At 43.6% G+C, this 26,599-nt stretch overlaps 1 protein-coding gene across 10 annotated transcripts in view; it reads right to left on the reverse strand.

The window, feature by feature from the left end:
- Positions 1 to 26,599, reverse strand: part of PHACTR2 (phosphatase and actin regulator 2) — a 138,489-nt gene that overhangs the window by 48,187 nt on the left and 63,703 nt on the right. The window lies entirely within an intron of this gene.

Consider the following 26,599-nt stretch of genomic DNA (forward strand, 5'->3'; position numbering starts at 1 on the left):
CTGTCATCATATAGAAAACAAACCCCTTACAATGCAAAAACATAAACTATTTCTTTTGAGTGAAACAAATCATTTCTTAAACAAGCTCTAAAGATAACTGTTCTGGCAGCAGAATGGGAATAGGTCCGTTTGACATCCCTGGTAATCAGTCATTCACAGCACAGCCTGCCGTGAGTCAGGCTTCTTATTAACAAAACGCATTTAACAATAAGCTTCTGGGCTGTAGCCAAAATTTAATGAAGGATTACTTTTCTGCAAAAACATATTGAGTGATATGAAAGCCAATATTTATCATTGATGGCTGTAACATCAAGTTTTGTGAACCAAAATAAGACTCATTCTACAACATGCCATAGCATACAGTTAAAATAAATGTCCCGGAAATTTTCCCAAGGAGTCTACTATTATCTATTTCTATTTAAGAACTGAGGTTTCTTAGAGCCTTCCATTCGTGGTCCTGCAAACACTTCAGATATGCTTAATTTTATTCACGTGAGCAGCTTCACTGAAGTAACTGTGATTACTTACGTACATAAAATTAATCACAGGCTTAAATGTTTGCGGCATAAGGGCTCTGTAATTGCTTTCATTCATCTAAACATTCTAATTATAACCAATTCGGAACAGAGTTTCTGCCATTGTCAACAGTAATCATGATAATCATAGATGATTAAATCAGAAAGTGCTATTCAAAGAAGGAAATATCGCTGTCCCCATTTTACAGATGGAAAATATGAAGCACAGAATTGTTAAGTGCTTAATTTTATGTTTGCCAAATGGCTTCCTGAATCCTGGTCCTGTGTCCTAGCTGCAAAAAAGATACATATTCAGACATATAACATCATGGTGCAATCTTATTATTCTGCTTCTCAGACAAATGGCATTTAATGAGTCCTATATTTGTCCTAGACTTTAGATTGATCCAGGATGCTAAAAAAAAAAATATCTTTTCTGTGAGAAAGCTGATGTAATGCAATCAGAGTCCAAGAAACTTTATTTCCAATGTTTTGAAATAAAGTACTGGGAAAAAAGATCCATTGTATAACTTCATTGAAGTCTATGAAGTTAAAACCAGAAATAAATTTGTATGAAAACGATAGCATTTAAATCAATAAATCTGAGTGAGTTATGCCATAAAATTTAACAAATTCTGTACTGTCAGAGAGATGGAAAACTTCTCCAGGGTAAATTACTGTTATTCGGATGCATTGGAATTTAAAGATTTTATTTAAGTATTTTCCTTGTGTATGTTCTGGTCTATAACACGGAGATAAGATGGAAGAAAAGTGCGCAAATGGGCTTTCAATGTAAAACGCCAAGCTTTTGGCAAGGACACAGATACGTCTACCCCTTGCACAAGGACAAAACCCCAGCTTCCTCACTTGTGCATCCTAGAGAATGAAACAGGGCGATCTTTAGGGACACTTAAGCTGCAACTCCCTTAAAACAAACCAGCTGCCACCCTAGAGACCTTGCGAAGCCAGGTGAGAGGTGGGGATGAGAAGACCACCAGAGGCAGCGAGCAGCTCTGCAGAGAGAGAGAGGCATGGCACGGCAGAAGGACCTCTGTGGGGCTGCCTCACCTGGAATTAGGGATCGCACTTTTGTCTATGCTTACGGTCACTGCCTATGTTGTACAATCCCTTGTGGAATACAGAAGCCTCTGCTGGAAACTGGATCTAAGGGAGAAGTACGTTTACCTGGAAGGTAGTTACAATTCCAGTTGATATCAGAAGGGGCAAGGGCCACAGCTTGTGGCTGGGGAGAGTCAGCTTAGACGTAAGGAAAACACTTCCCGGAGGTGGGTGGCACAGCACTGGAGCAGGTCTTGGGACATTTTGGAGGTTCAGCCAGGGCTGACCTCTCACCTACTTTCGGTAACAGTCCTACTCTGAAGAAGGGACTGGACTGAGTGACTTTCTGAGGTCCTTCCCAATCAAGATTCCTGTGGCATTAACGGATGTGTAAAGACATGGTTGCTCTGTGAAATCTGTGCTAGTAAATCCAAAGAATCTTCAGTGAAGTGCTGAAGAAAAGAGACCAGGATCTGATGGCTGAAGAGTTTTGTCCTGGGACAGGAGCCAAGCATTATCTCACTGGCAGAGGCAGCCCATCAGCTCATTAGAGGGAAAGGCTACCCGCTCCTTGGAGGCAGCGGGACAAAACCCATGTTCTTGTCTCCACCAGCTTAGAAAGGCTGGGTTATTGATGTGAAGAGCCTGCACCCTGGTGACAAACAGCACGGTCTTTATAAACATAGCTCTGTTCAAATCCTCTTGGGTCATGGAGTCCAGTCTATTGCAGACAACCACTTTCACAAAAGCCTCATCTAAATTTTTTTTCTCCAGTGCCTACCAGCAGGAGTGGAGGATTATGGCTCCAACAGCTCCGCACAGAGAAACATGGATTTGCATCAGTCCCTGCTTTGCCCTCTGCTGAAAATATTTAACTCTGAAATTATGATATTCATCCTAGCTCAAGAAATCTGCCTGCTTCAAAAGAGCTAACATATGAGAAAAGGGATCCATTTAGTGGTGAATAATTCTGCGCAGGAAGACTGTAACTCTTGAAAACAGGATTCAACATTAACACCTTCCAACAATAGAAGATGAGGAGTTGATTTATCAAAAGAGTTCAACAAGTGCTCACAATTGGGAATTTAATAAACCATTGGCCTTGTACCAGTTCTTTCATTTGAAAAGAGGCCCCAAATATCTATCTGGGAAGGAGGAATAAGCATGGCCAAACACCATAGATTGATTTCAGAAACAATCTAAGATAAAGTAACATTTCTAGAAAAAAAAAGGACTTATTTATATTCAAAAGCAATCATAAGGTAGCGCATTTTACCAATTAATAAATTTCCTAGGAAAAAAACAATTTCAGCAATGACATTCCAGAGCGTTTATAGAAAGATCTTTTCAAAAGCTATTACTCCCCATCTTTGAAATACTCAGCAGGAAACTGATGTTTAAGATTTACACTGTTTGCTTTATAGGTCATGTACTGTTCAAGAATAAAGCAGGGTATTTTTCACCTCAGAGAGCTTATGTACCTTCTATTAATCATTATAAATGTTATACATATTCACTGAGATGAAAGGAAACAGCCTTCCAAGATTAGAAGAGCTTGGTCACTTGTGTTATTCTTTTATTTGTACAGTGCCTTCAACTCCTGCCTTCTTCCCACCATCTTCAAAAAGCCCATGAGTCACTTCATTGACTTCAATAAATACCATTATTAAGTTCGACTTTAGGACTTTTGACTATACTACCTGCATAGTTTATGTTATTATATTCCAGTCCTTTGCGCTAGGTGCAGATTTTACACGTGAAGGATAAAAAGTGTACATAAGAAGGATAAGAAGTAAGTATATGAACCACACATGTTGATGTCAGCGAAGAGGAGACCTTGTTGGAAAAGACCAACAACAACGCTGAGACACTGTGAAGCCAAATCATGCCGGCATAGACCATGAAACAGATGAAGGACACAAAAAGGACAGCGTCCCCCCGAGCTTGAGGGCAGCCAGCAAAGATTAGATCAGCGTATGGATGACCCCAACTTTCCTATAAACACCCAAAGATGAAAACGCCTGAACACGTCTTATCCTAGGAAGGCTACTTGCAATAAGCAATGCTGATCTTTGTAGCTGCCGAGGAGACACTTTTCTGCTGTGAGTGAACTCCAGAGACGTGTGGCGGAAGCAGGTGTGTGAGTTCATCACAGTTTTCTTGGGGTATAATACACTTCAGCTCTGAGAACTCATAGTACACTGTCAGCACTGACACACGCTAACACCATCTTCAGGTAAGAACTTATAACTAACTTTACAAAAGCAAAACGCAACAAAAAATTATCCATGAGATCATTTCAAGCAAGCCTAATATAAATTCCTCTGAAGTAAATAGCTGTGATTCTGCTGGTTCTGGACCTTCGATCTGGAACGTGGTAAGACCATTTTTTAAAAGCTTTGACTCAAAGAAAATACATGATCAGAAAGAGGGCTACATTTATGCCGTAAGTTGTTCTGTATTCTTACTTCTGTATATTTTCACTCTTGGCAATGAAAGTGGAAAGCCAGTAGAAGACCCTAACTTCACAACTGAATACTAGGAGTAATACAAGATATATGGAAAAAAAACCCCACACCACGATGCCCTTATGCTATTCTTTTTCTAGTAGAACCATAGTTTAATAGATAACAGATCAAATTTCCTTGCTTGTAGTTTACAACTAGTAATTTGAATCACTGATTATCTAAAAAAGGTCAAATCTGAGTAATTAAGTAGCTAGCTACAGTAGCAGTACACTTGGAAGATTTTTCTGCAGAAGAATCCTTTACTGAATCTGAATAGTTTTAAGATTCTTTCTCATGTTAGTCCACGCTCACATTTAGTCCCACGCACAAAGAGTTTATTAGACAGACTTTGTTGTACTCTAGTAGGGAATATCTTATAAAATTGCTGTTTAATAAGTCTTATCTGAACGGTGTTTAAAATGGAGTTTTGTGTTGTGTGGCCTGGCCAACAACACCACATGATATGAAAAACATGAATCATTTTAATTTAGTCTTACAGAGACTCCAAGCTGATAACAAGTACACTGGAATCAATGCTAATAAATAAAGTTTAATTAGTTTATTCTTGTCACAAACATTCTTGAGATCCTGCAGTAAAAGGCACTTAAGGTGACATCCAAGAAAAGAAACATGGCAGAATTTAGGTGTGTTATGTCAAAAGTTGTGCTCTTGGGAGCACGAGAAACTCTGATCAGATGCTCCCTGATTCTGAAGGTACAGATGCCGTTATTCATGATATTAAAACTATCTGAAACCTCTGACTTGATGTACATAAAACAGCATCCCAGGCAGGAGTTTCACAGCAGAGTGGCTTTGGTGATGAAGTCAGCCTGGGAAGTTTCTTCTCTGCGCTTCCATCTGCTCATTCCTGACCCTAAAAAAATACACCATCCCTTCAGTTGTAAAAATACAACTGTTCACTGGGCTTCATCGCAAGTAGATCTCTGAATGATCCTGACCAAAAATGCCTTCCCCTTTCTGCCCTCTTTCCTTTTTAAAAAGGTTATTTTCAATCTGGGCCACTTCAGTGAATTAGTCTTCAGCACAATCATACGAACGCTTGAAGTGTCCGGGCTGGGTGAGGAGCAGGCTGTGGCCAGGGGGTGGAAGCCAGTGACTGGGCTGAGCAGGGAGCCTAAATCAGCTTCCCAGCTGCAGCTGGGACATCAGGACACTCCAACCAAGAGCCTGGCAGTGCCACACAGCCTGGCACATACCATGTGCCTGAACCTGGGTAAGTCCGCAAAATAAGCGTACTTTTGTCTAAAGCATTCACAGGGTAGGTGAAAGACTTGGGTTCCTCCCCCCTTCCTGAACAAACAGTGTTGAAATCTACTATCTTTCCCTTCCCAAAGAAGAACACCCTAACCAGGAGTGAGAGTCATGGTCCTCTGTAGAAAGCAGTTTTGGGGCCATTCATCCATGAGCAAGAGAGAGAATGCCAGGAGGAATGTGACGCTGCACTCGGGTAGCTAAGTTCACTCATTTACAAAGATACGGGAATTCATACACATCATGGGTGATGCAACGTGTATGGAATGGGCCTTCCGCAAGAAAAACAGTTGCTGTACTTTACATGAGAATGTACAATATCACCTGAATCTTTCTTATACTAAAAAAAATAATATTACAGGATTGCAATGCCACTAAACCTTCGGAATGAGTAGTCAGAAGCATTTTTTCTTTCTTCTGTCTCTCTACTCGCCTCACCAGCACCCTTCTCCACAAATGACGTAATCTTGCTGGAGCACTGGGATGTATATTTAAGGGATTCTTTCTCATATTGGGGCTAAGTACAAGACGGTATTGGCAGAGCGGTAAATTATCTTCTTTCCCCACCTCTCTGGGTACTGCACCTTTCATGTTTTAGTCCCTTCTCCCACCCACTTGCCTCCCAAGGCTCACCTACCTGCACTGCAGTTCTGCTCTGGATCCTTGGCAAGAAAAGCAAGGCACAGAGTGGCCAGACAAAGCAACGGCCTGCCTCCAGCCTCTCCTCCTCCCCACCGCTGGGGAACACGACTGAGAGGGGAAAAGGCACAGAACCAAGTCCTCCACCCATATTGAGGTAACTAAGGCAGTACTGGCATCCAATACTTTCACTGGCATTGGGTATCTTGCAGTATGACCATGGCATCACTACATCACCCTTAAAGTGTGTGAGGGTAACCTTTTTGTTGTAATAGAGGTGAGTCAGGGCATTGCTGCATCTAACCATAAATGAATTAAGAAACACAACAGAAGATGCAATGGCTTCAGTTCAAAGCTACCTTATGTGTGGATTTGGGTCTGAATGATTTCTACGCTTATTAACTACCAGTTAGTTGGTACAGTTATTTTTTCCCTTCCTCTCACTGCACCAGGCTGCCCTGCAGGGATGTGCTGCAAAAGTCATCTTGGTTTATTGAGACCTCGAAACCTCTTCTGACAGTGTTATGGTTTTCTATACAGTCTTGCCAAAGGGCACAGAGTTGGAAGTCATAATTTTTATGCCAACAAAATCAACATGTTTATGCAGCTGCATATTATCCCCATTTAGCGACAAGAACAATAATTCATCGCCTTGATATAGAGTATGGTGAGCTGGAGCTCACTGGAAAAAAAAAAAATCAAGACAGTGCATGGTAAAATGTTTGATGTTGCCATTAAAACCCAGAAGTCATTCTGACACTATCAATGTCATTTTCAATAAATCTCTCGAATTCTGTAATGTTATATTGATTTTTCCTGACCAGAACCAGATGGAAAGACAGGTCTTTTTTCTTTCTCCCTTTTTATTTTCTACTTGGAAGGGAAAAAATGCAACTAATCCCCAGTGGATAAACTGACAAATGGGAGAGCTATAATCTACCTCCGAGCAGCACAATGAATTGGCATCTGAATGCTTTCGCCTTGCCATACATCTGGAGTTTAACTTTGGGGAAACTCTGTCATGAGCTAATTGACTTGATTGTGTCTTAATTAAATGAAAGGAAAAAGCTGAAGTTCAGATGTAGGCGGCTGAATGGTAGTTTCCATATGGAACTGCCAATGTTGCAAAATGTTAATTGGACCTCCTGCTGGCGATGAGCTAAACAGGCTGGGCAGCGGGTACTTCAGAGGGATGCTGGCTGCTGCCTTGAAACAGCCGGAGGGGATCTTCCTGGGATAACCACGGCAGGAATGGATATGACTGCCCGAATGCCTCCGGGTTTCTACAGGGACACAACACCTTTCGGGTTGTTGGAGTCACGCATGGACCAGCAGTGCCAAAGCCCAGAAAGGGCTTCAGGAGGCTGAACTCTCTAACTCCCAACTTGCCACAAGAAAAATGTGACCTCACTGCATATAGTCAAACACTGCCAGGGGTGGAAAATTCAGCTTTGTAACGTCTGGAGACAAAAGGCCATACTCTGTGATCAGTCCCTGCCTCAGCTCTGCAACAAGCAGAGGTGCTGCCACCCAGGGAAGGAGGGAAGCCTGTGCTCCCCCTGACAGCAGCCACACAGGTGCCCAGGGCTCCGCGTTTTAGACAAAAAGCCGCGTGGCTCAGAGGAACGCCCAGACACGCTGTCCTCGTCTAGACAGCACAGAAGAGGCACGTGAGCAAAGTCCCAAGCAACTGCTGCCTTCCACATGCATTTATTCTTGTTCTTGCTCTTGTTCTCACCTGTACACCTGGGATAGCTTGCCTGGAAGAGCTCGTTTAGCCATCTGTCTCTTAGGCAGGAAGCCCTCACCCTGCAAGACACTGGTCCCCAGCGAGCAAGGAGGAGACTTTACCTTGGCTTCCTACTACCTTACACAAGAAACAGTAAATAAAACAGTGTCAACTCTAGGTCTTGAGATGTGTTTGGTGCTTCACTGGGGTAACGCACAAAGGATCTCTTTGCTTTAGTTACCTTAAGTGTTGCTTTTTCTTTTTTTTTTTCTTTCTTTTCTGGTCACAATAATCACATCAACTTAAGTGCTGTTGGTTGTTTTGTCAAGTTACAGGCTATCACATTAGTAACTGCAAGTTGTCTCTTGCTAATGCAACCCAAATGCAGATAACGACTTGTAACATGCAGATTCAGAGTTACTTCACGGTATAGTTTTCACTCCTGTTGTGTTAATTCTACAGAAAAAACCCAAAGTTATGGTTGTAGGGCACTCTGTAGAGACACTGGAAATACCACAGGCAGTAACGGGGCTACCCAGCCTGGCTAAAGTACACTTCTGATGCAGGAGCCTGTGCAGAGCTCTTGTCTGCTTCATCTGTGCTGGCACGTGAGCTGGGGGCATTCTACAGTGCATCAAGCACTGCAGTTATACCCCCACCATCACACCACCTCTCTTCTCACTTGGTCCTTGTGTCAAAACACACCAGGGATTTGCTTAAGGCCTGAATAAAAATCAGGACCTGACCTTATGCTTGCAATATGCCCACAAGCATGTGTTTGCAAATTAATTATTTACATTTCGGCATCATGCAGTCCTTATTAGAACACCTGCACTACTTCCTCCTCTTCAACCAAATGTTTAAATTCCATCATTTTGGCTTCCTACGAAAGGACTAAGCAAATGCTCAGCAATCCTGTTACACAGGTTTGAAAGTGATCTGGCCAAAAATCTTGCTACCTCCTCTCTGACCTGAACACAGCTGGCTCTGACCAGAAGGAAAGGGATCACAGGTTTAATGCAGGCTACTTACTCCTTTTTTCTCAACTCCAATACTTGAGTGAAAAGCAGCAAATGGAAAATGTTCAGACAGTTACATTTTCCAGATATATGAAGCATCAGGTCAAAGCTCAAATTCTGGTTCCAAGCAACTTCTCCACAACAACAGGGGGAAAAAAACCCCAGGCACAGTAACAGGGATGTGGGAGGACAGAAAAATCAACAACTAAAAGCAGTGTACATAAAAGAGCAACCAAACTACTTTGAACAGCTGAGGACTGAAAATTAATGCTTCTTGTGTCAGAATACTAAGGGATAAATCTTGGAGTACAACGGTATAGATTTATATTTATAGTTTGAAAATCTTTTTGGATAATTTTGTAATTCCACCTTAAGTAAGCTGCACATACTCATCTTCTTAAATTCTGTAATATGTTTAAAACGACTCATCTGAAAACCAGAACTGCAGAACTGGAAATATTTCCTTACTGACTTCTCTTGGTAGAGCCTTAATACAGGGGAGAAAAATAACTATAATAAGTTCACAACAAATATTTTTAGCTACAGGCAAGTGGTAGAACTTCCCAGCAGATAGCAGATAGAAGTGTGAAAATAAACTGAAATGATTACGTGGCCCCTCTCCTGTGTGGTAATAAACAGGAATTAAAAGGAAACATTTTTGTGGTAATTAATAGGCATGTAATACTGATGCTGAGATAAAACCAGGCCAAGCGTGTCACAGGGAAGCCTTTGGCCCCGTTCGCACTTCTCCAGCTAGTGACAAAGTTACTCTCCATTGGCCCCAAAGGGCCCAGGAGACCCTGGATGCCCTGTCTGAGCACCAGTGATGGCTGCTGAGGAAAGGGAAGGTAGGGGAAGGTTCCTGGTTCTGGCTCCTCCCGACAAGAGAGCCGAGGCGATAGGTATGTCATGTCACTGCCCCACTGGAACGTCCCATCCCCAGTGTTTCCAGGAACTTGACAAGATGAGAAACATGGTCCAGAGGAACCTGGGGAAGGGGAAACCGAAAGACGCAAGGCAAACGCAAACCTTGTTGTCTGGTGCAAACTCTGATGAGCAGCCCCCATACCGTTAGGCTGCTAACTCCCGGCCAGGTCTAGACGCCTACGACTCCTCTTAGGAGCCCGTTTGCCTTCAGAGAGTGAACCAGCCCACTCTCAGATGGCCCCTACTACTTGCTATCTGAGCCAAGTCAAAAACCTAGCAAAAGAGTCAAAGCACGGCCAAAGTTATTCTGGGCTGTTTCTAGCTCCTCTCCTCCCTGTACCTAAGCAAACACAAGCTTGGGGCTGCTTCAGATCTCAGCTGGTTCCTCTGAAGGTGTACATCATCCCAAGGGAGGCTTTTACACCCCTAACAACCCACCTACACTGCAGCACCGGCTAAGGGACCCAGCTGCTGATCCCTCTCCAATGTCTCTTGGCTGTTCCCTGGTGCACCTGGAAAGACAGAGGTGTCTCCCCGCAGCTCGCTGGATGTGTCCCCAGAAGCCACCACCTCTGTCAGCAGAGGCAGCACGCAGGTACGGCTTGATAGAGGTGTTGCCCACACAAGCAGGTTCCTGGTCATTTCAGCCAGTGTTTTCACACCACCAGGACAGAAACATCAGCTGAACCACCAACCATGCTGGTGACCATTTGTGAGGCTGCACTTTATTGCTGCACTGAGCCACAAGAAAAATAACCTTTTCCCTAGGCTTTTAAAGCTGAGTCAGTTCCTACTCCTGATAGAGGAGGGTCAGGCAAACAGTTTTGCTGCCCAGGCTGAGCTGGGTGGTGTGCTGTGGAGCTGGGGCAGGAACAGAGCCGGAGGGGGTGGAGGAGAAGTTTGGGAAGAGGTGTAAGACTTCTGCCATGAGGTTTGCACCTGAGCTCACTGCCAGCGGGTGTGAGAGCTGCTCCTCACAGCAGCACACCCCGACCCCTTCACTACATCCAACATTCAAGCAATGATGGCCCAAAGTGCTAACACCGTTACCTGTTTTCCTCTTCTGCATAAAGGGAGCCGGAGAAGGAGGCACACATCTCTCCTCCCCATCCCACCCCATCCCAACTCATTCCAGATCACCCAGCACCCTTGCTAAATACAATTCTCTATAAACATTGCACATGTGCTTTTCCCTTTATTATTACTATCTTTAACCAAATCTTTCACAATTAACGTGTTTATACACCTGAGAACAGGTTTGATTTTGTGGGCTCCCATCCCCACACTTCCTCGCGCTTAAGTTCTTTAGCGAGGAGCTCTTGATCTACAATACAACGTTTACGTACAAAAAAACCTTAGGAGCAATTTGATCAGTCATGTAATTAAATCCCCCTGTACAGGACAGCCCGGAGCTTGCTCTGCTGCCTTTTTAAAGTGACATTTTCTTTTACACTGTCACCATTTCAACACCTTTTTTTCCTAGTACAGGGAACAGCATATTGCACTTGTCCAAATGTGTGTAAGTCAAACTCGAAGCAAATAGTTTCTTTTTGTGACCCCGTTGGCCTCAGAACCCCACTGAGGCGGTCAAGGACACTTTTAAATCCAACCAGCAAATTTCTCAGTGTTGCTGTCATTGCAAATGTTTGTACAGCTATTAGCTTTGCAGTCTTTGTAGAGAAAACTGTGTTTATTTTTAAAGTTCAGCTTTTTAGCTGCCTTTAAAGTGTTTGTCTTTGTTGCTAGATACCAGCTTGGATAAACAATAATAAAACTCCAACACGCTCAGAAGAAACTATTAATGATTAAACACACTTCCCCTCACTCAAAATGCCAATTTGTCAACTCTAAAACCACAACCTGTAAAAACTGTCCGTATCACTCTGTACCTATAATATCACAATTCTGAACACAGTCTAAGTTGTCTTCTTTGCTATGAGGAAATGGGAGTTGCCGAGTTGCAGCTGACTTTTATTCCGCATCATGTTTCATTACTCTCTCCATCCCCAGCCGCACAGCAAACAGCTGTTTTATTCCCTGCATCCTGTTCTCTATTAGGGCCAGGGTGGGGAAAATCAGGCACAAGCTGACATATCTGTTGGCCCAGCTGCTCTTCCTTTGCCCATTTAAACTCAGACCCTCAGGTCCATGTGCGATTTGTGATGGGGTTCAGTTATACGTTAAAAACCAGTGTGTTCCCTTTCCTACACAATCAAGAAAAAGTAATTCCACCAAGCCAGCTGGTAGCACCATAAATCACTACAGCAAAACCCAGTGGAATTATAGTACTATCTTTATATAGATTTGAAGGCTGTACTCAAATGAGTTTTGGACTTCAATTTTTCCATGGAATCGGTGTTTACGGAAGCGAGGCACAGATAACCAAAAGGCTTTGGTTGGAACAAATTGCAAATGGAAAGCTGTTCCCCTTCAGCACAGCGCACCGGGATGCCGTGCCAGGAGAGTGCCTGTTCGCGGCGTGCCCTGGGAGTGCAGATGCTCACAGAGGTGAGGCTGGAAACCAGGATCCCACTTCCCTGTGGGAGAGCCAGCAGCGCTCTCCCTTTAGGGCCAGGCACCAGCCCAGGATTAACCAAAGTATCAAGCCCCCCTGGGAGGGAAAAGGGTTAAAGAAAAGGGCTTGGTGAGGCCTTGGGTGGGGAGATGTCTTTTTGTCAGAGAAGGCACTGGGAATAAGCTTCGCTCTTCCAGCAGATTCTTCCCTTAGGGGAAAACAACTACTCTGCAAGAGCATCATCAACATGGCAGATACATAATTGATACCTTCATTTCCCCACTTGCTGGTCTCATGCTGTATTTGAGGTCCTCACTTCTCTGCTCTCTGTTAATAATGAATGACCGCGTTATCGCGGTGCTTAAGAGGGCTGGTCATAGATCAGGACCTCTTTGTGACAAGAGCTGTACAAACAAAATCCATAAAGACCATTCTTGCTCCAGCTCTAAGTATAAAACAAAAGAGAACAGCTTGAACAACAGATTTATGATTTTTCATTGCCACCTGCTCAGCTGTTGCATTTTTAAAAGTTTTTAGCTATTGAAAAGTCCATATGATTTTGTTTGCAGCACGTCCTTTTCTAACACCTCTCTCATTCAGACATTGGCATTGAGCAATCATAAAATATATCTTTGTCATCTGTTGGCTAAAATAAAATGCCAACTTGAACTTCTACATGCCAGTTTAAACTGAATTGTTTTAGCTGGAGCTGGATGCGCATCCCTGGAGCTGTAAAGCAACTACCCGCAGAAGAAATACCAGACCCCATCTTCTCCCTGCCAATCCATTTTAGTGCTATCCTGTCACAGACTATCAGTATTCATTCAGTACTCAGCTTCAGCACGCATCATTAATAAGAGTTTCAAATGGCGCTGATGCCTGCTTTCCTGGTGGGGTGGGGGGGCGGGATCTGAGCCCACCCAGCTACAAGAGCCCGCACCGGTCCACTGCCGTGCGGCAACACCTTTCCTCTCCTTTTCCTACTAAGGCAGGCGCAGGTAGGAGTTAGCAGTCACTGCAGCCCAGTGAGAAATTTTAAACCTTCCGGTTACCATTAAGATGTATTCAAGCTTGTCCTGAATCAGATAATATATTGATTTATTTACTTTGTACAAAACCCAAGGCAGATGTCAAGAAACATTTAGCCTACTTTAGCCAGACTAATGCCGACAAAGGTCACTCCCGCTGTATGGAACGACACACTTCACTGTATTTCGTATTTTCTTAAAAGACTGGCTTTAAACCGTTAACAAAAACCAGTTTTCATTAATTTTTTTTCTTTTTTTTTTATTACTCCTTATGACTACAGAGGTAAACCAGGCTATATGACCCTTGGGTAATTAAAGGCCAGAAAAGAAATGAAAACACCAAAACGGTTTACTTTAAAAATTGAATGAAATTGACGCCCCTCTCATAATTACTGGGATTTCATTAATTTTACAATTACTTAAAATCTGTGGTGTCTTTGTGAGTGCCATGACCGTGCCAATACAGATGAACTGAACGCAAAAGCTGTGTTTAGCTGTGTGCTTAGAAGTGACATAGTAAGAAACTGATTTTAAAAAAAAAAAAGGTAGTGCAAAAAGCCCAAATATGGCTGGCAAGCCCTGCACCTATTGCTAGCAACTCCAAGCAGCACTAGAAATTTAAAATCCTCCTAAGTAAAGTATGTACAGCATCAGCGTTCACCAAATTCATCTTTGGCTTTATTTAAGCTCTGTAAAGTTTTCTTTTTTAAACTACTACCAAATGTTTTCCTAGAGAAGGAACATTTTGTGACAGACCGCTCGCCTGTTTCCAGAGGTCCCTGGGAAAGCGAGCCATCCCTTAGGAAAGCCCACAGGAATACTTCAGAAATTCCTGCAGGCAGTTTTTGCCTGTCCCCATGGTTTCTTGTGCTCTCACCCTGGGCTTTCTGCAACTCACGCAGCAGCTGATGCACCCAACAAGGGAGAGAAAGGGCTATTTATCTCCTCATTTAATAATAAGTTGATATGCGGATCGAGTCTCCCACAAAAAAAATGAGCAAATGCCGAGTTTCTACTGGCGGTCTTTCCATGGGGGTCTTTCTCCAAGGGTTTGCCCAGAGGCGGGCAGCCTGTCCCAGCAGCCAGGGCTCGCCTGGGTCGCTGCTCAGTGACCCCCAAAATGGCATCGCTGCAGGGATCCAAGGAGGGAAAGGAAAGCAGAGAGCCCATGGAGGGTGGATGCTCTCACCCCCATGCCAGCAGGCTGGCAACCAGGGGTGGAACCTAGTCCTCCTGCACTTCTGCGAGGCACAATGCCTTCACAGCCATCCCCCAGCGCTGCTCCGACTGCCTTGTTTGAAGACCGTTCAGCTCCAACTTGGACCGAAGGAGCGGAAGGCCCTCCTGCAGCTTCTGGCAATTTACCTCCCTCCAGAAAATACCTCCTGGAAAATTCTCTTTGCCATGCTGAACAAAGCTGTCGCGTAACTCCATCTCCAGCAAAACACGCTTTGTATAAGAGCAGGTTTTGAAATAGAAAAAGGTTAATAATTATTCTTTAAAAGAGCGCCTTCAAGCAGCTTACAAACAAATGACGGCAACCTTCCTGAGCTTAGGGGAGTGGTTGTGCCATTTCGGAAATGAAAAGAAGTGATAAAGGGTTCAGTCACTTTTCTTGCCTTGAGAAAGGACTATAATTTTCCCTAAAGCTCCCTCCCATTCTTGCAAACATTCAAGTACTCAGCACACATATTTAGCATTCATCATTCAACATATCATAACGTTATACGTCAATCCAGTACCTAAAGGGGGCCTACAGGAAAGATGGGAAGGGACTCTTTATCAGGGAATGGAGCAATAGGATGAGGGGTAATGGTTTTAAACTGAAAGAGGGGAGATTTAGATTAGATATTAGGAAGAAATTCTTTACTGTGAGGGTGGTGAGACACTGGAACAGGCTGCCCAGAGAAGCTGTGGATGACACATCCCTGGAAGTGCTCAAGGCCAGGCTGGATGGGGCTTTGAGCAGCCTGGTCTAGTGGGAGGTGTCCCTACCCATGGCAGGGACTAGATGATCTTCAAGGTCCCTTCCAACCCAAACCATTCTATGATTCTATTTTTAGACCCTGCGATCACTTTTCACCCTAGCTGTATGCTGAGCTCTGGAAGGGAGCAGCAATTTTCACCCTGGGGATGGACACAAAACGGGACCAGTGCATCCCGCCATGCAGCTCCTGCCCCACACAGGTGTTGCTGCACGTGGTGGCCGCTGACCCAATGGCTGCCCAACACAACGGGACTGTCTTCTCCCTTACATGCAGGAAGTACAAAAGGACATCACTGGCTTGTCATATTGAAGCTTTCACATGCAGTGCTCACACAAGGTAAGGTATTTCAGGGAAAAACCTCCAAACATGACAAAAACATACAGAAGCCACATAACTAAAATTGAAGACTTCCACATTATTCTTTGGTAGGGATTTTCTGTATTTCAATATAGACATATAACACAAGGAATGTAGGTAAGCACAACAGCACAGCCTGACTCAAGTTAAAAGAAATTGCTAGAAAAGCATCATTAACCTTCACTGAATATTTTCTTGTTCTAGAAGGAATAAAATGAAATTAAAACCAATTGTTAACTGGCTCCTGTATAAGAAAAGGAATAATGTACTAAACTTGAACAGTGGAGGTACGTATGATGGAACCAACTCAAAGGTTTTTTGGCACACCTCATGACATTTCATGCTTTTATGAATAGCGGTCACTGGGAACCAGTTCTCTAAGAATTTTCACTTTAACCAAAACTCCTCAGTATCACGTTTGTGAACGCATATATGGCCCATATCAACAGGGTTTGGACAGGCATCAGCATGAAGACGAGCAGCCCAGCCAAGCACCCAGACGGAGTGGCTTGGAGATGCTGGAGCAGCCTACTGAAGGGTAGGATCCATGGACTGTGCTGGGGTACCAGGGAAAACGGGATCCTATTTCAGGCAACACCACAAACTCTGAAGAGGAGGAAAAACCTTTAGGTGTCATCCCAAAGCTCCCAATCCAAATGGCCTCCTTTCCATTGAGCTCCATCACCAACACTGCCTTCCCGCTCCAGTCAGCCCCTATGCTAACTTTAAACTTCTGTCTTTTAACGCACTTGGGAATCAAAGGTTCAAGTGGACTGTTAATTATCTTTCCTCCCAATGCAGAATTCTAATGTATAATTGCAGTGTCTCAAAACCCTGCATGTTAAAAAAAAGAAAAAAAGCCAAAAATGGTAAGTGCAAAGATTGAATTGAAGAAATACACAGAGTAAGACAAAATAAATCTCTCTAGATTTGCAAGCTTTCCCCACATTGACATCTGGGCATGTAAGTAATCCCTTAAACCAGAAAGAATGGGTTCCATGCTGGTATTTTTTTTATGAGATTGAACCGCCTGGTATTTATTTGTTTTTAAGAAATGGCTAATTTAATTAGCAGTGCTGCACCTTAGGGGGTTAAAAAAACCTGATCTGTGCCACCAGACACCCCTGTGCTGAGGAAAAGACACTGGCGGTCAGTTCTGCCCTGCTGGTGTATATCCCCTGAAACAAGCCTTCAGGGAAAAAACAGGCTGCCAAATATGCTAAACAGTAGCATTCCCAGCCAGGGACGGCCAGGGCGTAAGGCTGTTATCTGCTAAACCACAGGCAGGCAGGGCCTGAGGAGGCTGCTCCCCTCGAAAAGCTAAAGGAAGAGTTAGCCACAGCCACAGGGTTAACTTGCCAGCTGTCTTCAGCTGTATTCCTCCACCACAGTGAACTCACTTAACAAAGGACTGCAATATTTTATTTTGCTTTTGGGTTCATTTCATCTTCTGGGGATGCTTCTTGCAATGTTTTTCTTCTGTGGTTGAGGAAACCCCAAATGCACTGTAGGCTGAGCAAGAGAGAGATGTTTTCTCTACAAACAGATCCCTTCAGGATGGCTGGCTGAAAGGTACAAACACAAAAATCCACGGCCTGACTTGGTTCATTTGTACTTAGTTCCTTGGTCTATGGCGTTTGGGTCTGGCATACTCCATCTGTAGCACGGTGAAGGGATAACAATATTTCTTTATCACACAAGACGCAAACTCTTCCTCATCACGCCAGCATGATAACCTGTGGCCTTTACTCTTCCACACTAACAGATTTTGCTGAATTTGCACTCGAGCAGTTGGGAGAGACTTGTACGTGAGCAGGGCTGAGCTGAGGCGGGGGTAACTTCCGTCGAAGGGAAGGGAAGCATCGGTGGGTGCATCTTCAGGCGCCGCAGCCATTTCCAAACTAATAATCTGTCTGTGCACTACAGCGGGCACTGCTACACACCAAATTTTGTGTCCAGCTTCTGCTAACTAGCGAAACCTGCAGAGTCCCAAACCTTTGCTTAAAATGTATTGAAAATAATGTTTAGCTTTTGGATGCTTTCTAATAGGCTAGCTCTGTGCTCTTAAGGGTTTTTTCATCGTTCATGGATGACGGATATTAAGGTATATTCTTTTTTCCTCCTCTTCTCCTTTCAAAATGACATGGTGCTAGCGATCCATTACTAACATTAAATACGTTTCTCTTCAACACATTTTTTATTTTGCATTTCAAACTAAGCTACGGAGTTTCCAGGTGTGTTAAATGTTTCAGAAGCAAGCTGTTTGTCTTGCTGGGTCTGGCTGACATATGCCCTCCTCCTCTTCTCCCCCCCCTCCCTTGCCTCCAGTAGTGATGGGAAAATTAAATCAGCAGGAGGAGCAGTGCCAGGGGGAGTTAAGAGCAAGGTGTTGCTGTAAGTGTCCAAGATACTTGTTTTTTCAGTTTCAGGTCTCTGTGAATTCCACCAAACTTTTCCAACAAAAACTTTCTTCCTCTCTTCAGAGTCGTGTTCACTTTATAACACGGCACAATTACGTGACGTTGTTGTCCAACAAAAGGCTTTAAAAGCCAAAAGTCATGGTCATGTAGTTTCTGCAATGCTTTGTAGTTAACATCTCCCACCTTCTCCTGCTGGCTCATGTTCTGCTACTCTCCACAACTTTCTCCTCCAACTAAAGTAGAGGCCATTTTTCATTTCTGCTTGGTGCTTGTCCAGCACTTGACAACTTGGCTTTATCCACAGTCTTAGATGTCCATTTTATTGTTCACTCCCTTGCACAGACACAGTCTCTTTCATGTCTCACCATCAGGCCTTATGTATTTCTTCCATACGTCAAAAGCAGCAATATTCAAGTAAGAAATAACAATAGCACCTTCTTCACAAGAAATCGAATCTGGTGTCTTCTTTTATAAGAGTCAGACCAGCTTTCTAAAACTTTTCATTTCAAGAATTTAAGCGCAGGAGCTACTCTGCAATTAGTGCAATTGTTTTAAATCACATATGGCTTTTTAATACTAGTATTTTCCTTCTTTTTATCGATCACTTGAATAAATCATCAGAAGAGAACAACCATGCATGGTGGTATAACATGTAGAACAAGAAAATCACTACACCCTCCCCTGTATCAACCTAAAAGAGGCCAGATTAGCAGTGCACTGAACACTGCTTCACATTTTCAGAACAAGAATATACTTAGCATCCGTGCCAAAACCAACACTTCCTTCCCTTCAGAAATGCAATAAATCTATAAAACTCCAAGAAACAAACCAGTAATCTTCAGACACACTGAATGAATTTACAGGAAAGGAAACGCACAGCCAGTTTTGAGTTATTACCAATGAGATAAATTATAACACATTATATATGTATAATTTAAACATGCCCAATTTCTTGGCAATGAACTGTTTGGGGTTTTTTTTTCCTCCTTGTAAAGACAACTAGTATCTAAAAATCATTTCCTACCAGCTTACAACAACTTTAAGTGGTTACGTGAGTCAAACTACTTGATTGCATCCCACTGAATCTGTTTCACAAGCACACAATGAAAAGTGTCATTTCTTTGTTGACTCATCAAGGATCTGGGGGAGAAGAGAGGAAAAAAAAGCCCACAGGAGATTAGTTTTCAGCCTGGGTGACTTTATATTGCTTGTTATGACATAAATGCTTCAGGTAAGTTGATCTCTGGGGGTTATAAGTGAGGAAAGCAACTGGGAGAAAAGTCCCTCACTATTCACAGTCACACCACGTTTTTTAATCGAGGTGCTGCTGTGTTGGTGAACTTCACTGGTTTGGCGCCCGAGCATTAGAAATCTCCATGCACCCCTTAGACAGTAGAGGGTGGGAGATCTACAAGCCACACTGAGGCTTACCAGGACCTCATGGGCAAATGCTGGCTAGGAGTAAGCATCTCAGGCATCTTGCTCCCTACGGTATCGGCAAAAACTGACTTGGGGCACAGACAGATGTAACCTAGGGCTACAGCATCGTGACTCTTCCATGAACTGCTATGCCTTTTGGCATCCGTGCAACAACACACATTGCCTTATATCAGTATCTGGGTACATCAGCAGAGGCCGCAGTTTGCTGAGGATGCAGACACGGACACCGGCACATGGCACTGGCTTCACAGCTCCTGGTTTGAGAAGGAAGACCACCCGTGCATCCGACTGCAGCGGGCTGAGCTGGAGAGCAGAGCCCAGCTCCCATTGCTGTGGTTTGTTTCTTCAACACGCCATCTTCTCCAGCAACAAGCTGCCCTCCCGTGAAGTTTCCTGGGCATTCAGACCCAATTTCACTCATGACAAGTGCCATTTTACTTAGTTTGGCTGGCTACCAAACAGAAGTAGGGATCTGAATCTCCTTCTGTTGCCTGCTCTCGCTCTGCAGCCACGCAGGCAGAAGGCAAGGAGAAGAGCCCTGTCTTCTTCAGCAGAAAAAGTCAAGCAAAATGACAATAATTTTAGTGTGCATCAACAAAGCTTTGGGCTGTAAACCCCAGAAATACAACCAAGGGTGACAAATCCCCAGTCAAGAGTTAATTTTCTGAGCTGAAGCTTCAAGCATTAAAGAAAAATTCCTAAGCCTGGAAAAGAGCCTCTGTGCACCTCTAAGTCTTGTCCGTAATGGCTTAAGTTGGAAACGTAAATTATATGATCGCAGTGAAAACATCAAGTTTCACGGTCTATCACAGTTATTCTAATTGCGCAAATTACCTATGTATCTTAAATCAATAAACATTACAGACTACCTGTTTTTTTCATGAATTATTTCTAGACTATAAACTATGTGATTTGTTTGCGCAGAGCAGTAATAGGCCAGGCTTAAAAGCCCAACCAGCATTTAAGGTCCCTGCACCATTCTTGGACTTTTCCTGGGCAACACATTAAAAACATTCAGATGCAGAAAATACAAAAAAGATTAAATAACACTGAAACAAAGATTGCCCGTCTACACGATGAGGATTTGCTGACAGTTTGGGCAGTTGGTCAGAGTGAAGACATCCCGCAACACTAATAAAAAAAGGACATTCTCAAGGGTGAGGGATGCAGGCTGATCTTTGGGAACAGAAACCACGACACTCACACAGTTTCAAATGTTAGGACAGCTGTATCACAGCCCAATTCTGCTTGACAAAACATCACTCTAATTCATATGAAACCAAAGCAAGAATCAGAGAAGAAAAAGGCAACAAATCCCCTGCTGTTTACATCTTTTCATACAAAACTTAATTTTCACAAAGCTATCATTGACACAGAATTCTGTACTAATACTCTGATTGCCAAGTAACAGTGTTATCACAATTTTATAGTATTATACAGAAGAGTATTATCCAACATACACTTAGTCAACCCTTTATCAACACAAAACAGACGGCAAGTCATTATCTTCACATTTTTTTTTCATTTTATGTGCATGCAACCTGACAGCATACCCTAGACTTCCATACAATGGCGAGGCAACCTAGGTCCTCATTTCTCCCTAGCTTTTTTCCCCACTAACACTGATCATCACAGCTGTTCAAAGCAGTGAGAGAACATCAAGGTAAATAAGATCTTCACTTTTGACAGAGACTTTATTTCCAAGTGCCCAAAAACCAAGTCAGGGACAGAAGAAATTAATTCCTATGCAGCGACCTTGTACAAAGCCTGCAAGTAACTCAAGTCTTAAATCAAATTTCCTAATAATGAGCCTCCACATGATGGACAGAGGTAACTGCACTGTCTGTACAGATTGTTAGTCCAAAACACCCTGTGGACTGCAGACAGGCAAGGTTAAATTGATTCACATATCGTACTATCCAGGACAAAACAGGGGAAAAAACCAAACCCAAAAGAGAAGACACCCAGCACTGTAACCCATGTGATTCGGGTCACAGACAGTGAGAAACCAGTCCATTTTCACGCACCACGCATCACCTTGATGTTCACAGTGACCTTCCTACCTAGTTCCTATTGAACCATTTCTATCATACAACATTGTTGGAAATAGCACATTCGGGAGCCCCACTGTAATTTTACATTTGCCCAAAAATACACTTGACAGTCTAAGGGTTGTAGAGTCCACCTAAGAGGGGATATAAATGACTCCATTTGGTTCTTTGCTTTTGGTTTTGTTCTGGGGGCATAAAATAAAATAAAAAAACTCTCACTGTCTGATTACCATCCCTGCTGATGGCTTGTACTCATATTTTATTTCTCTTCCTTATTCAGTTTTGCACATATTTTTAACATCAATATCTTTGTGTTGCTTGAAACCAGACCTGACTGGTGGCTTTTCACCAGCGTTGGCAAAACTGCATTCTGTTGACCTCAGAGGCACAGACAAAACCAAGCCACCTCTTCCCCAACGCACACCTGCACCCTGGCTGCTGTCTCGGCAGGGGCGGCAGCAGCCAGCCTCGCTCTCTGGGATCTGCTGGGAGCAAAATAGACCAGAGCCACCTCTGCCTGTAACTAGAGACATTTTATCATCACCAAACTACCTCCTCTCTTTTTTCTGATGCCTAGCACTGGCCCTGCCCAGACCTACTCAAATGAAAATCCCTCTACCACGTTGTCACGATTCCCATTGGAAAACCCGCACTGGAATCCGCCTTACGTCAACTAGAGAAGGCAATGAATGGATACTTCAGAAATGACTTCTCTAGATGGGACTGAATGGCAGCTGGTTGGAGCATTGCTGCGGATCAGAAGTATTCTTCTAGCCACTGTTGCAATTTGAATACGATGGGCAGAAACAAGTTCTGGAAGCTGGCTCTTTGCTGAAGTATTTTTTTTTAAATCCATCACTGATTGATGCACAGCATTAAGCGCACTCTATTTTTTTAATCATCATCATTATGTTTTAAAACAATAGACTAAAATGAAAAATAAATCCAAACCCAGAACTGATTCAGAAGTATTTTTCAGCAATGCTACTGTTTCTTCCTTTTTTAAATCTCAAAAACAAAGCACCAGCATCCAAAATGAGTAAAGGACAACTTTAAGTAGGTAAAAACATATAAAGAAAGATATAAATGTCCCTGCCTTTTCTGCTTTTAATAGGCGGGACTGTGATAAGTCTCAAACACCAACGAGGACTTGGGAGCTCTTTGGTTTCCTCCTGGCTGTGTCTTAGGTGCTGTCCCTCCTCCTTGTGCTCAGTCTTCCCATTTAAATCAACAAATATTATAAAAAAGACTGGAAAGTGTTATGAAATCTGTAATAGAAAACACCACCTAAGGACGAGGCACTATTACCCAGGAGCAGTAAGAAAGCCAAGGAAGAGGATCTAGGAAGGAAGGACAACTGATCCAAAGGGTGGCTGAGATCCATCAGAGTGGGATCAGTTGTCAGTGGGGCTTAGCACAGGGGGCAGATCTCATTTCCTCCTCGGCCATGAGCTTTTAATCTGGGGGAGGTGTCAGGGACGTCATCTGAGAAGACAACTCTACACAAACCCAGCCAGCCCGCAGAGCTCTGCCACCCTGCCCACACTGACCTCCCGGGAGCCAGCTCTCGTCCTCCTTGTGGCAGATGAGGAAGTTGATGATTAACACTGCGAACAGGTGATTAGTGGCTACCAAACACCAGTGCATGAAGGCATCTCAGCCAGCATGCCTGACATGAAAGGTCACGTACCCTGGTAGCTAAGTGAGAAGAATTCCCGGTAACCCTTGAAGCAGCCTCAGCATGGGAAGAGGTGAGACACCAACCTGGGACCTGTTGAGCATTAGGCTTTTATTTTCGCACACACGTCATCCTGCGGTTCACACGCGGTTCCTGTAGTGTGGCTGGTCCTCGTGTCCTTACAGGATCTCTGCTCTCGGCCATGCCCCGTAGCGAAGGCTCATATTGCAGCCTCCTCTGCAGGGAGTTACCGCTGCAGCTGAGGAGCTCAGTCTGGGCCAACTGGCAGCAACTGCTAAGGCTCTGGCAGACCACACAGTATACGGCAGCACCCATGAGCATGGAAATACATTTCATATTTTACAAACCTGTTATATTTAAAATTTCTTTTCTCTACAGTGATTCATTCCACACACTCACGCTTGGACCCTCACCAGCAGCACAAATCAGAATGGTTTTGGGTGCCGAGACCTACAGTTTCAGTAGTTACTTTTGATATTTCAGCTCAAGGCACACGAGGATTAATTTTTTTTAAAAGAGTTCTTACAGCTCCCATTAGTAGCAGCCAAACTTGTGGCTACCCATTCTGTCTGAAAACACGGGCTTTTTATGCCTTTGACTAAGTATCTAAAATATCCACTCAATCAGCCCACAGTCTGGGGAAAATTGCCTGCTTAAGTAACCCAAATTCTGGAGCTGTCATAATTGTAGTCCCATCGGACAATGCTGGTAGGATGAGGAAAGAGTTTGCCATGCTCCAGATCCACAAAAACTAAAAAGCTTTGGATGTAAATTTAGCAGCAACTGAAAACAGAGTTCCCTTTGTACTTATAACTCTTCCATAATTTACAAAAGCATAAAGAAGGGAAAAGAAGGAATACGATCCCCAGTGCAGTATTACAAGGGTTCAGCCTCGAAGTCCTCAATCAATTTAATCCTTGGAAAAAATAAGCAAGATGAGGATCTCTGCCCAGAACCTGCTTGGTGGCTGTGGACAAGTCATTTAGGGCTTCACATCAAATGGGAACTTGACATCTCAGCTCAATATCTCCGCTTTCCACTCTTATAAAGTGCACCGATAACTGAAATGACCAGCTAACAGGTATGTTGTGAGTAGCTCACTGTGCCTGCAAATACTTTGAGATACCCTCCTGTAAAGTGCAATGAATGATTTCAAAGTTCTTCCACTTTTGAAAAGAAGAGAAGCTGGAGGAGAAAAAACCAACTTCATTTTTTTCTTCATTGACAATTACTACTGTGAGGGCTTGTCTGCACATAGTGGACTAAGTCAGGATGAGAATTTAAAGCTACCTCTGAGTATCTCCATGTCCACCTGCTCAGGAACAGAAGTGCTTGCTCCAGAACAGCACCCTCAGTAAGGCTCACAAGTAGCTATGACCAAAGAGCACTACTGGAATAACTTCTCTTCTGAGACAAGCCATGAAGTTGCTGCGCTGATAACCAATTTGTTTGTTTACCAACACCTAGAGCTGCCAAAACAAATATTAGTTTTCCATTTCATTTCAGGATTAAGATAAGGTTGCCTTGTTAAGGCAATTACAATTCCTCTGCACAGACACAGGTGAAGCTGACGTTTCCTTGTCAATGAACAGGAAATCCCATAAAGCCAAGAGAGATGAGAAAGAGCAGTCTGAGAAACGTGCTCACTTCTGACCTACGATAATCATTTCACCAAGTGCCAAGGTCAACAAACAACAGGATCCTACCAGGGGCTGCTTTCATCTCACGGGGGGGAAGCTGGGTGGGAAATGGTTTTCCTGTGCTGTCAAAGCATGTTTTCATGTGCTTGGAAAAACTTTGGGTCTATAATAGGATGAAACACAAGCCTGACAATTTGTGTTCTGTTTCTGTAAAATGTATATGATGAGAGGAGCTCCCACCCACCCCAGAGTAAACAAGCCCATGGATTACGTACTTGGCGCTGCAGGTCAGCACCGGGATCTGATCCCAGTCTTCAACTGGCCCCTCTGAGCACCCTGACCATTGGGGCAGGAGGTTCCCGAGACCTTCCCTTTGCAGCTTGTCCTTCCCCTCCACAGACCCTCTGCTGTGCTCCACAGACTCTATGCTGAACTGACGGACCTCTTCCTAGGAACACCGGCAGATCTGTCTTTACCGCAAGTTTCGTTCTCGACAAGGCATGGCTATTCAAGAAACAACAAAAATCTTTTGCCACCTAACTAGCTCTGCTTTTAAGTGTTACCTTCCCAATATGCCAATCACGCTTCCACTTGAGGACTTGGCCGTTTCCCAGTACTGTAGCTGGTACTGAACTACCCGAGAACAAATCCAAAAAGAAAAAAAAAGACTGAAGAAAGTACACAGCTCTGCTGCCTTTTGATGAGCTGTAGATCAGAAAGCAGAAATGATAGCTTTGCACACGATGGCTGATAACCCCCAAAAGCACTGAACTCCAGCCAATGAAGGGGAAGAGAGCAGTTAATCAAGTCCTGCCAGGCGTGGGAAAATCACAGAAGAGGAAGGAAGATGAACAAGGACAGTACTCACTCCTACTTTTCCATGTATCTGTACTGTCTATACTGTCTTCCCAAGCCCCTCTTGTGATCGCTGCTTGTTCACATTTGCTAACAATGACAAATAACAAACCAGCTTTAGAAAATTTATCTAAACAACTGAAAAGCTGGAACCAAGGAAGAGACGGAGCAAAGGATTGCCTGGTGGGTGTCCACAGGCAGCTAAGATGTGCTTTGCTGCCCATCTACCACTCATATTTATGGGAGATGATTAAAGCCCTCATCCTCCTGTCCAAAATACTTCAACACCCACTCACCCGCAGCTGACGGCAAACCCTAACGAGAGAGCATTGCTGCTAAAGAAAGTTACAATGCGGCATGAAAATCCGATTCTTCCTCTCTTTATAGGCACTCTAATCCAACTGGTATGAGCCTACATTTGCCCAGTTGAGAAGGTCTTTGAGTTTTATGGTTAGGCCTCAGTCTTGCACTTAACCCAACGGGAAAGTGCCGCTAGGACCTTGGTCTGTGTAAGGACTTCAGTATATGTATTTCCCTTTCCAAGAGTAAAATGTTTCATTTAAAGTAAATCTTAAGAAAAAAAAAAAACAAAACCTAAAAACACAGGACGTTGGCTGGGGTCCATACTAAGTATTGTATTATGCATATATTTTATCTCTTCTAACACTCTGTAACTTTCAGGAAAAAACTTTTACTTTTTAGTTTTCTACATCAAACCGCGTTCACTGCATCAGTCCAGCCAAAGACCCCATAGTGATTTACTAGCGGTGCCCTCCCCCTGCGCCCAGCTGACAGCCCCCCTGAAGCCTGCAGGGGTAAGAGCAGGGATGAGAGGGCAGGATCTGAGCCCCCGCAGGCTGCCATGGCTGGGGGAAAAAGAGGCAGCAAACAGGCAAGTAACTTCTCACAGCTGCTTTTGTGTGGCTCACTGGGGATCTG

This window comes from Larus michahellis, chromosome 3 (assembly GCF_964199755.1).
Source record: "Larus michahellis chromosome 3, bLarMic1.1, whole genome shotgun sequence".
Taxonomy (NCBI): Eukaryota; Metazoa; Chordata; class Aves; order Charadriiformes; family Laridae; genus Larus; species Larus michahellis.